The sequence below is a fragment of the Neopsephotus bourkii genome, unplaced genomic scaffold, assembly GCF_033783945.1.
Source record: "Neopsephotus bourkii isolate Nb327-2 ecotype Australia unplaced genomic scaffold, CSIRO-AGI_Nbou_v1 NB_1358, whole genome shotgun sequence".
Taxonomy (NCBI): domain Eukaryota; kingdom Metazoa; phylum Chordata; class Aves; order Psittaciformes; family Psittacidae; genus Neopsephotus; species Neopsephotus bourkii.
In genome coordinates this window covers 2,989,890-3,003,322 of record NW_026901837.1, presented here as the reverse complement: position 1 = coordinate 3,003,322, position 13,433 = coordinate 2,989,890, and positions in this window count along the sequence as shown.

Genomic DNA, 13,433 nt, shown 5'->3' with positions numbered 1-13,433 from the left:
AGCTCCCTGCTGTATACCTGTTCCTTTGGCCTGCACCGGTTTTCAACGTATTCAGGGACACTGAGGGTGGGTAAAGAAACACATTCTCCCTACATAGCTACTTATCTTGACCCACAGCCCCTTTTCATTTCAGTGGCCTTCCCCATGCCTCACAAGTACACATAGCCCTTAAAGCAAGCACTTCAAAAAGGCTGGAAGCATAATCCAAGTTTGTGTTATAATTCTTCCTATGCAACTTAGTTACTGGTTACCACTGAGCAGCTAACAGGTCTATCAGAGAGCTGGTGTTACCTGGTTGCTCCCAGGACTGTTTGGCTGACCTCCTGGATGGTTCTCAACCCTGTCACAGAGTATTATACAGCCCAGCATGCTGCAGCCACACGTAGTGTGCATCCTGTGTTTATGCTGTTCCATGCTGGGAGCCGCGATGTTAAAAGCTGTCCTGTCTGCCTGTTCCTCCTGCTCCTCCTGTGTGCCCTGCCCCAGTGTCCCAAACAGCCTTCAGGCAGCAGAAGAAGCCGAGAGGCAAAGTTCACCTTTTTGTTGTGAGGTAGCGCAGTGCTGGGCACGGCTATTCCTGGTCCCTGACTCAGGGCACAACCATCTCCAGAATAAATACAATGAAAAAGGAGAACATCTTTGGGCCCATATTTGACACTCATAATCCAACACCACTTGACGTTATATAAACCACATGGATTGGTATGGTAGTTATTTTGACTCATCTGTTTAACGATCATTTTATTTAATCAATATTTATTTAACTTTCCAGCTAGACAAAAGCTCCCTAATTTCTTAATCTGGTTTAATTGATGTTCCCTGACAGAATGAAGCTAGGCTGGATAAGGCAGTACAAACTGTGCCGGTCTTCTTCAGTTTGCATCTCTTTTAACAAGTCTTGTGACTGTCGCAGAGCCAAGGCACATCTTACATCTCGCAGATGAGCTGGGACCGTACGCGGCTGTATACCCTGGGACACGAAGCCGAGAAACACGCCAAAACAGTAAGTGTTGACACAATAATTAGCATATTGATTCTCAATGCAAATTACCTCTTCAGACATTGTGAAACATTTCACAGTTTCAGAGGACTTCAGAGGAGCCTGTAGTTTCTTATAGGCACCACAGCAATTAAATACATGCCTTCAGTTCTGGGTGAAGGATCACAAAAGGAGATACGCTCAGGTGAAGATGTATGGGGTACATCTACCTGATATTCCCTCCCCCAGACATGCACCGTAAACTGATTCCTGAAGGACCTTTCAGGCCATAGGTATTTTGGGCCTTCTTACAAGAACTTGTTGCTTTTTCTTTGAAGGGAATCACCTCTACTTCATGTCACCTCAGCCTCATGCCAACAGGGAGAAGTGGCTGCAAGCGGAAGGATTGAATCACAAAGGTTAATCTCAGCCCAGTACTCCACTTGTCTGGAAATAAAAGTTCACTTTAGCAAAACCTCAACTAGAGTGGCTTCCAGAGGAACCAATTTTTCAGGCTCAGTCACAACAAGCGCAGGGGAAAAAATGAATTCTCACATTTACATACAGTGGAGCCACATATAGAAGTTGATCCTCAAGTCAACACGCGGAAAAGCTTAAGTGAAGCAACACCGTAACTTACTGCCCAGATTAGTTCATAGCAGCTCTCACTGCCAACATCTGAAGTCCTTGTGAAATGCTAACATGTAAAGGGTAGCACTGGCTCCAAGTCCAAAGTCAACCAATATTAGGAAAGGGTGCAATAACTTTATGACCATTAATAACACTAACAACCCTGCGAGCCAAGACAGAAAGCTGCCCGCCCTCATGCCACAGAAAGCCCCAAAATTGCCTCTAAAGGAGGAAAAGTCCTCCTCCCCTCCCCCAGACATAGTGCAGTAGTGTAAAAATGAGCTAACTCCCAAAAGGTAGGGGGCAGAGCTGCCTGCAGTGCCAGAGGCAGCCCTTTCCTTCCGGAGACAAGTCTGACATCATGAAGCACCCACCAGTACACCCAGGATCAAAGGTGGATCCAGGTACACCAGAGCCAGGAGGTGAATCCTACAAAAGGGAGCCACCTCATCACAGTAACATTTTAAGAACAAGTCACTGCCTTCTAAAGGAAGTCCCTGAGGTTCATCAACAAGACCAGAAATCACACATAATACCTTTCTCCTTCAGCAATGCCTCTGCGTGCTCTTCCCTAGATGTTGCCACATGCTAATGCTACCATAGCCTCTTGGGGTAAGGCACCAGCTTGCAAGCACATTCAAGTACTTCAGGTTAGGCTCCTGGGAGGGCGTGAAAAAGGCCATGGAAAAGCCCTCTGAAGAGCTGCAGGGAACAGGCGACAAGGGAAGAAATTTCATCTCCCGCTCAGGATTTGCTCGAGTTCGGTTCTCTGCAGGTTCAAGCCACATAAGCTCAGATGCTCCCTGTACAGAACCTTCTGAAACCGTTGGCTGGTTTTGGTCAAGCTTGGCAGGACGTGAGGATCTCTGTGACCACCCAGTCCCTGAGAGTTTTCATGCAAATGTTACCCTTTTCTGATTTGCACAGGGAGGCATGACCGGGGGTGTCGGGGTGCTGGCAGAGGACATGGAAATGCATGGATGTGTTATATATATATATTTGAGATAGATACTTTTATATATACATATATATATACACACACATATATGAGTATTTGTTCCCCACAGCAGAGGAGCAACTGATTACAACCTGAACAATGGGCTACAGGGCCGAATCCTGGCCTCTGAGCATGCACATCCAGAGATGAGGGGAGGTCCCAGCCCCAGGGGGTTGAGTGGCACCATTTGAAATGGCTTTCATTCTGGTCCAAGTGCAATTCAGCTCCTCCACTCTGCGCCCCAACAAGTCCTGGCTGTTAGCGAGGGCTGCCAGCCTTGAAAGCTGCCTGTAATTGCAGCTTTCTGCACTCTGAGGGAAAGGGGAGGGAGGGATCAGGTAAAAAACACCTCTGGTCTTTGAAACAGAAAGGGTGCCTGAGTCGGCTCAATAGCCTTCCGCAGACTCAATAAAAGGTGAATCAAATCATCCGCAATGGATCAAGTTTGGCACCCCCGTCCCTGGGTTAGCAGGAATGCAGAATCCTCATGCAGCTTCTTACAATCAATGCTATTATTTGGGAAAAGCCTTGAGTGCAGTCCTACGGGAGGCCATACAAAAACCCACCCCAAATCCAAAAGGCTGCATGGGCAGAATTGTGATAGAAATTTGCACTTTTCCTGTCTGTGAACATAACTCATGCAGTTAATGCTTTATCAGAACTCATTTAACCCACTTTCTCATTTAAGCTACAGGAAAGTGAGTTCAGGTAGGTTCCTTTAATATAAAAGGCATCTTTTAACCCAACTTTTGCTCCTGTTCACCCCACCCCCACCTAACGGTATTAAATGGCTTGAAACAGGACACAAAAATACACGTCTTATCCTATCAGTTGGCTTCTCTCACTGTAACAGCCCTTATCAACATCCAGCAGTCCTATTAGAGCAGTCCCCTGCAATCAGCAAGAAAAAGTAGCACTCCACAGATCTCTGATCTGTCCCTTCCTGATTTCAGAGGCCATTTCTGGATGCTGAATAAAGAGCAGCAGCTCCTTTTATGCCAGCAGTTTGCTCCATTACATCTGCTCTGCATGCCTGTGGTCCAGAGCTCTCATGGTTTACCCTGTGGCAGACCCCTGAGATGCCAATATAGCAGGAAGCTGCCCTTCCCTGGGATTTGGCTGCTGGCTGCCTTGTTGATGTCATGCTGGGTACCTTCCTATGGTGATGCTGGGAGAGCCCTATGCTTGTGTCCTGTGTCTAGCAGGTACACTTAGGGGAATCTTTACCTGCATAAATATTACACACGTTGCACCGCTAAGTACAAACTGCTCCAAAGAGACATTGCAGATTTGCCTTAATCATATACTGCATTCCTGGGAAGTGTGGTGGAATAAAGTGCTGGCAAACCCTTCCTCATGAACCACGAGAACTGTTGTGGGAAAAAACCTGTACACCCAAACCTACAGAGCCTACTGCAAGGAGCAGGGCTTCAGGAGCCAACTGTTCCGGACATGGGAGCTGGGCACACTGACCGGGCACTAAATTTGACTTGCAAACTAAAGAAACCCAGACCCCAGCACCTATGCCTCCATTCTTCCCAGCAGAGTTATGTTTGCCATGTTTCAATCTTCATTGCATACACTGACAAGCCCTTTACTAATTGCTTTCCTTGGGTTACTTTCAGTTCATGGGCTGCTGTACTTCATTGAAGATTGCCAAGAAATTACAAAATAGTATAAACAAGTGTTCTCAAATCTGTTTGCAGCCCTTCTTATTTCCTCCTGAGGAGCAGAGGAGGATGGACCAGGGAGCCCTTGTGATACTATGCCTGACCTTAGACAATAGACCAAGAAATAAGTTCAGCAAAACCAGAGGAAGGATGTTGCAAAATACCAGTGAAATCTTTTCCCTTGGGATTTTGAGCTTGGTTGGGCAAAGGCTGGCAGGAGGTGAGAGGGACAACCTCTCCACTTCTGCTCCACATGAAGGCAGGCTTGCAAGGAGGAAGCCCATGTTTTGCCAATGCCTCTTGGGCAGAGTTTACACCAGGCGTAAGAAGTTATGGGCAATTCTGGGGGGCACCCATGCTACCCTTGCAATGTCAGGGTACCCATGGCACCTCTGCAGTGCTGGGCTGTCCGTGGTGACACTGCAACGCTGCAGTACCCGCAGCACCTCTGCAATGCCAGGGTACCCTGTGGGGGACAACAGACGGGGGAGGAGGTGTCAGCAGGAGTGCCCAGGGGCTGGGTCTTTCCCTTGAGGCTTCATGGCCCTCTTGCAGAGGGAACAGTTCAGATAGGGAGACAAAATCTCTGCATAACTTCTGTTGCAAGACAGAGGCTGCAAGGCGCGGTTCAAGGGTGCTCGCTATGAAAAGTTATCCAGGGAGAAGGTTTCTCTCTTACGAAATGCACCTTCTGATCACCCTGCAGAAATTGTCCTTGCCCTCAGTCGTGCTCCTGCCCCTCAGCTTTTCAGTTCTACCTTTGGCTTGCTTACAAGCTTTTAGGAATGTCTCCACACAGGTTGCCAAGCAGTGTGAGCCTTGCCGCCTGTCCTAAACTGCTCAGTTTCAACTAGAGGAAAATAAACCCCCAACCCAACGCTAGCTTCACAGTATTGATGCAAAGGGTTTAGGTTCTATTTGGGCTCATTAGATACAATTTTGGCTAATCTAAGGTCAATTTTTATACTCACAGAGTTGGATTGTTATTCTTTAATGTACTGTTTGGATGTGTTATTGACATATAAAACGGTGAAATGTAGCGGATCTGCCTTTCAAGTACTTAATCCTCGTGTGCACAAAAGCGCACAAAACCATTTCGTTTCTCTATTTCCAACATCATTCTCCAGTGGCTTCAGAATTATTACAGATAAGAAAGAATCATTCCACGGTTAAAGAAAAGTACATATGCTTTTTGTAGGAAAGGAGAAAAAAGAAGGTATTTTTATCTTGCCTTTAAGAACTGTTATCAGTGCAGGAATAGGCTAAATTCAGACCAACGAGCTAGAGATCGAAAGCACGCATTGCCAAATCAGTTCCCTTCTTTTAGACTCTAGTTTGCACCAAGTTGAACATGAAAGCAATTTCTTAAGATTAAACCCCCCACTTGGTACAACTGCAATTTGAAAGGTGTGAATTGCTAAACAAGTTTGTGGGGAGACACTTCTTTAGCTATTAATTTAGGCAATCATAGATCCTCAGTGCCCTGTATATGAAACTTGTGTTTTCTTGCTAGCGGTTCACATTCCCATAGTCAGGGAAAACAGTGGTGATAAGGAAAACTGGAAGGAAAGAAATCTCCTTTCATAAATTTGCATTGGCTGCACAGAAGCCACCGTGTCCATCACGTGAAAATTCAGTGCACAGAAATACACATTTGCTTGTGGTGAGTATCATTTCCATGGGGAACAGGAATAAACCCTGTAGCCAGTCAGCTTCTGAGGATTTTATCATTGTTTTCAAGGAGCGCTTTGCCCGTGACTGGGAGCAGGCTCTTCAGGAGCCACGCACACCTCATGGCTTACACAATGCACTTAAAACACGACAGTGTCATCACCACACCTCTGTTGTTTTTTTTAATGCACTTCCTTCTGCTTTTAGGTTGGGTCCAGTTATTCATGGGGAGCACCCAGCTCTATCCGAGGAAGCAGTGAATCCTTCTCCAAAGCACGCAGCCAGCAAGCAAGGCCAAGTTTTACCCAGGGATTTCCCACCGGATATTCACGCCTGATCTCTTATTCACTCTCTAAAACGCGGCACATCTCTTTTGGACGCTCAGCTGTGGAGCAGAGGCCCTGACTAAACCAGTGAGGCTAAACCACCTCCCACAGGACCCCTCAGACATGGCAGCACTAAAATCAAAATTCAAATGTGCCATGGAGCAAGTAATCCCGATTAACCCCAGCAGCCCAACAGCCCCTTATCACTCAGGCAGGGATCAGCTATCTCCTGCAGTCACTGACCATCCTAACAGCCCAGAACCTTGTCCCATGTCCAGGTAGGGCGTCTCCTCATAGGGAGGGCACAGCAGATGGGGCACAGAGTCTGTAGTCCCACAGCATGCCGGGAGTCCTCAACACCTCACCAGTCCGGCTAGGGGAGAAGTGAGCCAGAGGGGAGCTCAGGACAGCCTCTTGCCTGGGATGCTTTGCTCTTGTTTTCTTCAGAGACCCTCAAAACACCAACACAAGCACAAGGAAGTACGAGAATAATTTATGGCTATTTGGAAGAAACCACCCTAGTTTAACTCGCAGGTAAAGGCAGTTGTAAACAAAGCAGCAACAACGACAAGGAAAGACCCTTCCTACAAGGTTTTTCTCCAATCCCATGCTTTGGGTAGGGCAGGCAGATAGGATCTGCAGCACCATAAATCAACTCCTGGCAAAGGGAGAAGAGAAACGGATTGTGAAATGAACTGTAAAATAAACATCTAATGTAAACATCGAACACACAGTGGTTTGTTGTTTCTGTCTGGGAGCCCAAGTCCAGTATGAGTTTCTGGCTGACTATGCTGGGACCCTGTTGTGAGTATGTGTGTGGTGCTGCTGGCTCCATTGCCAGCAGCTCCATTGCCTCCAGGGCAAGGAGGCAGTGGCTGCTCTTCTCTGCCATCAGGAAAGGAGGCTGATCCCACTGAAGAGCATCCCTACTGTCCCCTGGCACAGCCCATCACGCAAGCACTCAGGTGCCCAAGTCTTGCCCATGGTTGCCAGCATGGGCTGTCTGGCTCCCCCAGCCCCAGAGGGACTTCCTCTCAGACACCAGCCTTGGTGGCCTGGCAGCAGCAACAGGGACACCCCAAACGGCTTCAGGCTGTGTCTTTCTCCATCTCCTGGGTTTACTAATAAGCAAGTGCTCACCCAAAGCTGCTTCTTCCTGCCATGCCTCCCACACCTCTGCCTATGCCAGCCCTGCTGCTCATGGTCAATGGGGCTTTGATGCTCACATCTTTTTCTGATTCAGTTTCTCGTCCCTGCCAGGAAGCCGAACACATGCCCTCAGCAGGGGAAACTGGCTACTCTGAAATGAACTTGACCCACTGCAGAAACATCTGCCTTTTCACCTGTATTTATACTTCTGGTCCTTCAGACCTTGCCTTGCAGGCATCCAGCCACAAGATGGGTCGACAGATGTCAAGGTGTGTAGTACTTCAAGAGGAGTGCTTTCTGCACTGGTTTGCATCAGCAGAAGTTAACCCATAGGGGAGGGCATCTCAGAGCTTTGAGTCTCACCAGGAATGGGCGAGAGCAACACCTATGGCACCTAGAGTACAGATCAGGACAACGCACAGCTTCCCCAGGGGCAAAGGGAGACGCTTTTTGAGAGCAGAAGGAACAAAGAGCAGACATCTAGCAGGCGGTTTCGCTCCATCAGTACCTCTCTGGGTCTGGGGCACACCCTGGTTCATGCGCCAACACACTGGGACAACATTGCTCAATAGCTGCTACACACAAACCGGGAGGAAAGATAACAATTGTCTACTGCACAAAGAAACCCGCGCCTCAGGTAGGAAAGGGCAGAAGCCTTTGTGCTTTTGTTTTGCTTTTAAAGCTGTTTTAGCACTCCAAGGAGCATAGGGTGAGAAGGGACCTCAGGAGAGCATCTTCCTGCTCTGAGCCAGGGCCAAGGAAATTCCAGGGAAACATTTTGCTCCCAAAACCACCCTTAATGAAGAAGAGTTCACACTTCTAGGAAATGTGCTAATTACTCTTGTAGCTAAGAGAACATTTGTTGGAGATGAAACACAGCCATGTCCTCTCCTCAGTGGGCAGGAAGGGGCTTAGTTAGCAATCTTCCATGTAAAGGGCAGTTTGTGTCCCCTCTCAGCCTGTTCTAACAAATAAAATCAGCCTTCTCCAATAGGTCCCCATTTTTGCTGACCCTGCTCACTCTTGCTGCTCTTCTTCAGGCTGGATCCAGCCTTCAGGGCTGCGCCAGTGCTGTGACACCGCAGCAGGAGCTCAGACGGTTTCTAGCTCAGCACCCACAGCACCTTTTCCAGTGCTGCCGCTCCCACCCTCTTGGGGCGTCCATCACTCCTTAGCACTTGTCTACTGGACGGCTGGTTTTCCCTCCCAGCTCCCTGTGGCAGCACATGGTGTCACTCCCTGCCTCACACGAGGGCCTTGCCTGGGGTGCAAGACACGTGTCCTGCAGCTGTGGTGGTGGCTGACCCCCCAGCAGGCAGAGGCTGCTGACAGCTTTGGGGTTTCCATGGTCTGGGTGGGGCCAGGCCTGCGGGGACCAGGGGGACAACTGTGGTGTGAGATTAGGCTCCCAGGAGGAGGATGGGAGAGGAGATAGCGAGCAGGTCCTGCTCTGGGAATGCGTGTGTGAGAGCCGATAGCTGCTGAGGCGTCTCGGTGGAAAACCAGTTTCTGCCTCCAAATTCCTCTCCTGTGGCCACCACTTGTGGTTATAGCAGGAGGAGGGTGCAGGGGCTGGGAAGTGGCACTCAGCCAAAAAGTCTGTAGGACACAGCAGAGAAATCCCCAGGGGAAAGGGACCTTCAGCTGATCACCGTTTCCCAACAGGAGTCTGCATCCTGCAATGTGCTACCACATAGGGTGGAGAGGATGACACTGAAAGTACTGATTTTAAAGGGGGAAGTTATGCATGTCCCCTACTCAGTTCACAGTTTCACCTGTGCCTACAGCTTTATCACAGTTTGAGTTTCATACATCAATTTTGAGTGAAGAAGCTGAGTACATGCCCAGGGTACATGGGGGTTACAGGCCATCATTTGCAGATGACTGCCCCATGTGTGGGGTGCAAGGGTCCCCAGGGTTTGTTTCAGGTACAGTCATCAGCTGTTGCTGATACACAGACATGTGCAGTGAGATGTAGGGGTCTCTAAATGTTCTCTGGTGCAGCACAGACCCGTGCCCGGGTACACTGGATTTGGGAGTGAACTGCAGAAACACAAAGGAGGTGTTTCAGCAGTTTGGTGTAATAAAGATTTCAGATAAGAGGGGTCAGAAGAATGAAATTCTGCTCTATCCATTTCTGAAAACATCGCCTTTGGTCAGCCCCTAGCTATTATCTTATGTTTCAGGTGCCAAATTCAACCCACTGGTAACACTTCAGGCACACCTTCGTCCTGAGACTCCTGCCACATGGGTGGTGTCTGTGACAAAGCTAGACCAAAGGCACACGTGCATGTGCTCTGTATGTGTGCACAGGTATGTTAGAAGTCACCTTTAGGTGGTCTTTCCTCAACCATGAGCTCATCCAATCTGCCCGCATCATAAATTTGACCTTTAAGTTAGTCTTGAAATGCTGAACATGTGTCCACAGAGGACTGTCAATTATAGAGGAAAAGAAACAGACAAGCCCTTTGCCAGCTTAGGGATGTGGTGATCAGCATAAAATGTTCAAATTCTGTTAACTTTCAAGAGGAAAAATTAGCAGAGTTTTTCAGTTCTATTTTGCAGAGGGAGGTTGGAACCAGATGATCTTTAAGACACCTTCAACCCAAACTACTTAGCGATTAAGGCCCAGGGAAGTATGACAGCTCACAAACACCAGCACTGCCAGAGGCCAGGCACCACAACCAGCTCTGTAGATGGTTGTTCTAGGCTGCATCTAGGCTGTATGAACATACTTCACAATACCTATCTCTCAGAAAGACTCGGCAGAGCATGAACAAAGAGGAACACTTTAAAAAGAGCAATCATTTTTTCCCCATTCCTTTGGCTGTAGTGGTTTGCTCTGAAGTGGTGTGCTTACGGCCCTTTGAGCAGCTGTACTTGGTAATAGGTCCACAAGCCATTTGTACTTACTCTCAGCTCTGCGCCTCCTGACCTTAGCAGACCTTTGAACGCAGCCACTAGTTCACATTGGCTGCAAACTCGCTATTCCACATGAAGCAATGTTCAAGGTTTAGCCTGTGTTGGGAAAAGCTGGCTGGCATAGCTAGACCAGCAAACCGTGCCTGCGGACTCAGATGTAGCTTGAAGCAGCAAAATAAAGTGCTTCTGGCCAGCATAGCTGGAATGGAGTGAGTTGTACTGGCAATGAGCTGTTCTCGGAGAACTGTTACCTGGGTTTCCCGCTTGTATAAAAACATCATTAAAAAGAATCATATCCACAAGTGACATTCCTGACCCCACAAACATTTCAATACCTGGCCTTGGAGAAACACAGAATGCGAAGGAGTCAGAGAATGAAAAAGAGAAAAAGGGTAAAAGACTTCAAAGAAAGGCTCACGGGGGATCAAAAGTTACAAAGAAAGACAATCACTGACAGCAATGAGAAACACTGGTGACTTCAGACATGGATCGAAGAATGATTGAAGGGTATGAAGGAGCAGTTCAGGAGCCCCCCATGGCAACCTGTCATTTAAAGGACAGCATCTTGTTATGCCTTTTTCATGTGCCACCTTATTTGCCATTCCTGTATGATCAGATCTCTTGACATTCTCTCTGCACACACAGAGAATCACAGAAGCCCACTCAGATGCACGGGCCATGAGACAGGTAAGGTGGGAGCAGCCCCTGCTCCCCACACCTGTATTTGTGTGGGTAAATCAAACCAGGAGAGGCTCCTGTTTGCAGCAACATTATGTCATTGTCCCTGAGGCCCCGTCTCAGGAAAGGAACACAGCTTTGGCAAGGTCAGGTGAAGGGGCTCCGGAAAAACAAAGCTGCCCAGGCAGGAGCTTTAAGAGGCTGGAAATGTGTCAACAGATTCAGCCAAGTCCCTCAAGCCCCAGCAATTCAGGGCACTATCTGCAGATGACTCGTCCCTGGGATGTCCTCTAGTGAAAAACAGAGTGAATTGTGCTTACCCTGCAGTACTAGTTACCGAGGAGATAAAGGGAAGCAATACCCTGTATTACTCCAGGGTAAGTTCCCACATAACCGCTCCTATTCTGTGGTAATCTAGTTAGCACTGACCCTTTGGTGACAACAAGGTAGCCCACCTTACCTGGACTGCAGAGCAAGCTCAGCTGCAAAGTGAAGACCCCCTGTACATCCACCCGGACCTTCTTCCCCTGTGCTACCTTCTCCTTCCAGCTGTAGCCCTAGGGGCAGAAGATTCAGAGCAGACACTTGAAGGGTAGCTGCCTTCCCTAGGAAGAGACTTCAGTATCTCCTAGCTCTGGAAGGCCCTGTAATTTTATAACCATTCAGGCACAGTAGAGTTTTGACTTAAATTGTGGCTTTTCCATAGGAGTCTGCTAGGCTGAGTGACAGTGCATAGCAAAACTTCTGCACAAATGAGACAGCCTCACCATAAATTCTGCTTAACAGATGCACGCTGAGGCTGATAACACAGTTTGATACTGCAAGTGAGATTCTCTAGAGAAGTGTGAATGACAATGGGCTTCGTTTAATGAGTAAAAGGACTAAGTTTGGGGGTTTATTATTTTATCTTTTATGAATTGCTTTCTAAGCACTGACTTTTCTCCAGGACATTCATCCATGAACTAGTCAATGGTGTACAAGCCTGGATAGCCTTAAGTAAGAGGAGCACACAGAGACTTAAAATAAGAGCTAGTGAAGTATGAATTTCCTACTGAAACAACAAATGTGACATGAGAGGCTGCCCAGACACCAGGCCTGCTGTTCACAGCAGAGGCTTGGAAAGGCTGGACCTCACCCTCCAGGAAGGGCAGGTGTCAGTAGCAGCATCCTCTGCAGCTCCCCAGAGAGGACCTCTGAGGTGGCCATGGCAATGCAGCTTTTTTCCATTTCCGCTTTGGAGGTCAGAGGTAGAATACACCGTGTTTCTTAACTAGCACTTTCTAACCAATACTGCCCTTTTCCAAGGTGGCGACAAACAGAAGGATCTGTTGTCTGTGCAGCAGCAGCAGATTTAGAAAGGTCCCACGCTACACATGAATACCAGAGCATTGTGTTGGCATCTGCTCTGCTTTGCTCCCACTGACATCCTCCCCATCCTCTTGCCTTGGCACCTCATTGCATCAGCCCGGACATCTTACAGGGCTTACAGTGGCCCCCAGGGCATGAGACAGAGCCAAAGCCTGATGTGCACATGGTGCCACATGGCACGGTGCTGGCAGCTGCCTCAGTGCCCATTTGGGTGTGCAAGGCAGGGCGGCATGCACAGCCTGTCAGCACAACAGCAACGCTCAGCACCAGGGAAAGGCAGCACTTGAGAATCATTGCCTTGTGCTTTGAAGTCATCAAAACCAAAGTTTAAGGTTATCGCTTGGAAGAGGGTGAAAACTGAGGGGGAGCGGGGATCATAGAATCAGAATGGTTTGGATTAGAAGGGACCTTAAAGCTCATCTCGTTCCAAACCCCTGCCATGGACAGGGACACCTTCCACTAGATCAGGTTGCTCAAAGCCCTGCCCAATCTGGCCTTGAACACTGACAGTGACGGGGCACCCACAGCTTCTCTGGGCAACCTGTGTCAGTGCCTCACCACCCTGACAGTGAGGAACTTCTTTATATCTAATATAAATCTACCCTCTGTCAGTTTAAAGCCATTCAGGATTGGAAGTTGGAAAGATCTTTATGAAATGTCATATATTTTTACTGTTTCCCTCCACTTCACTGCATGCCATTCACAGGATATAGGTATCTTTAAGACTGCATGGCATAATGTCACATTCAAAGAATGTTACAACAGTTGCCTTCATTTAGGCCAATTGTTCCTACTGAATCGAGACATTTTATCTCATTTTCTAGATTAAATGGGTTCCTTGGTATGTCATCAAAGCATCAGACAATAAAAGCAGGAGATGCTTTGTTCTAATAAGTAAATGTTGTGGCACATGCAGAACTACTGGTGTCATTAGTAGGAAAAGAAAATCCAAGTGCAGAGATAAAAATTCCAGCCCAGAGCTTCTGAATTTTGTCAGAGAATCCCACAGTTTTCTAAAGATTGAAACGGCAGTAGAAGAGAAA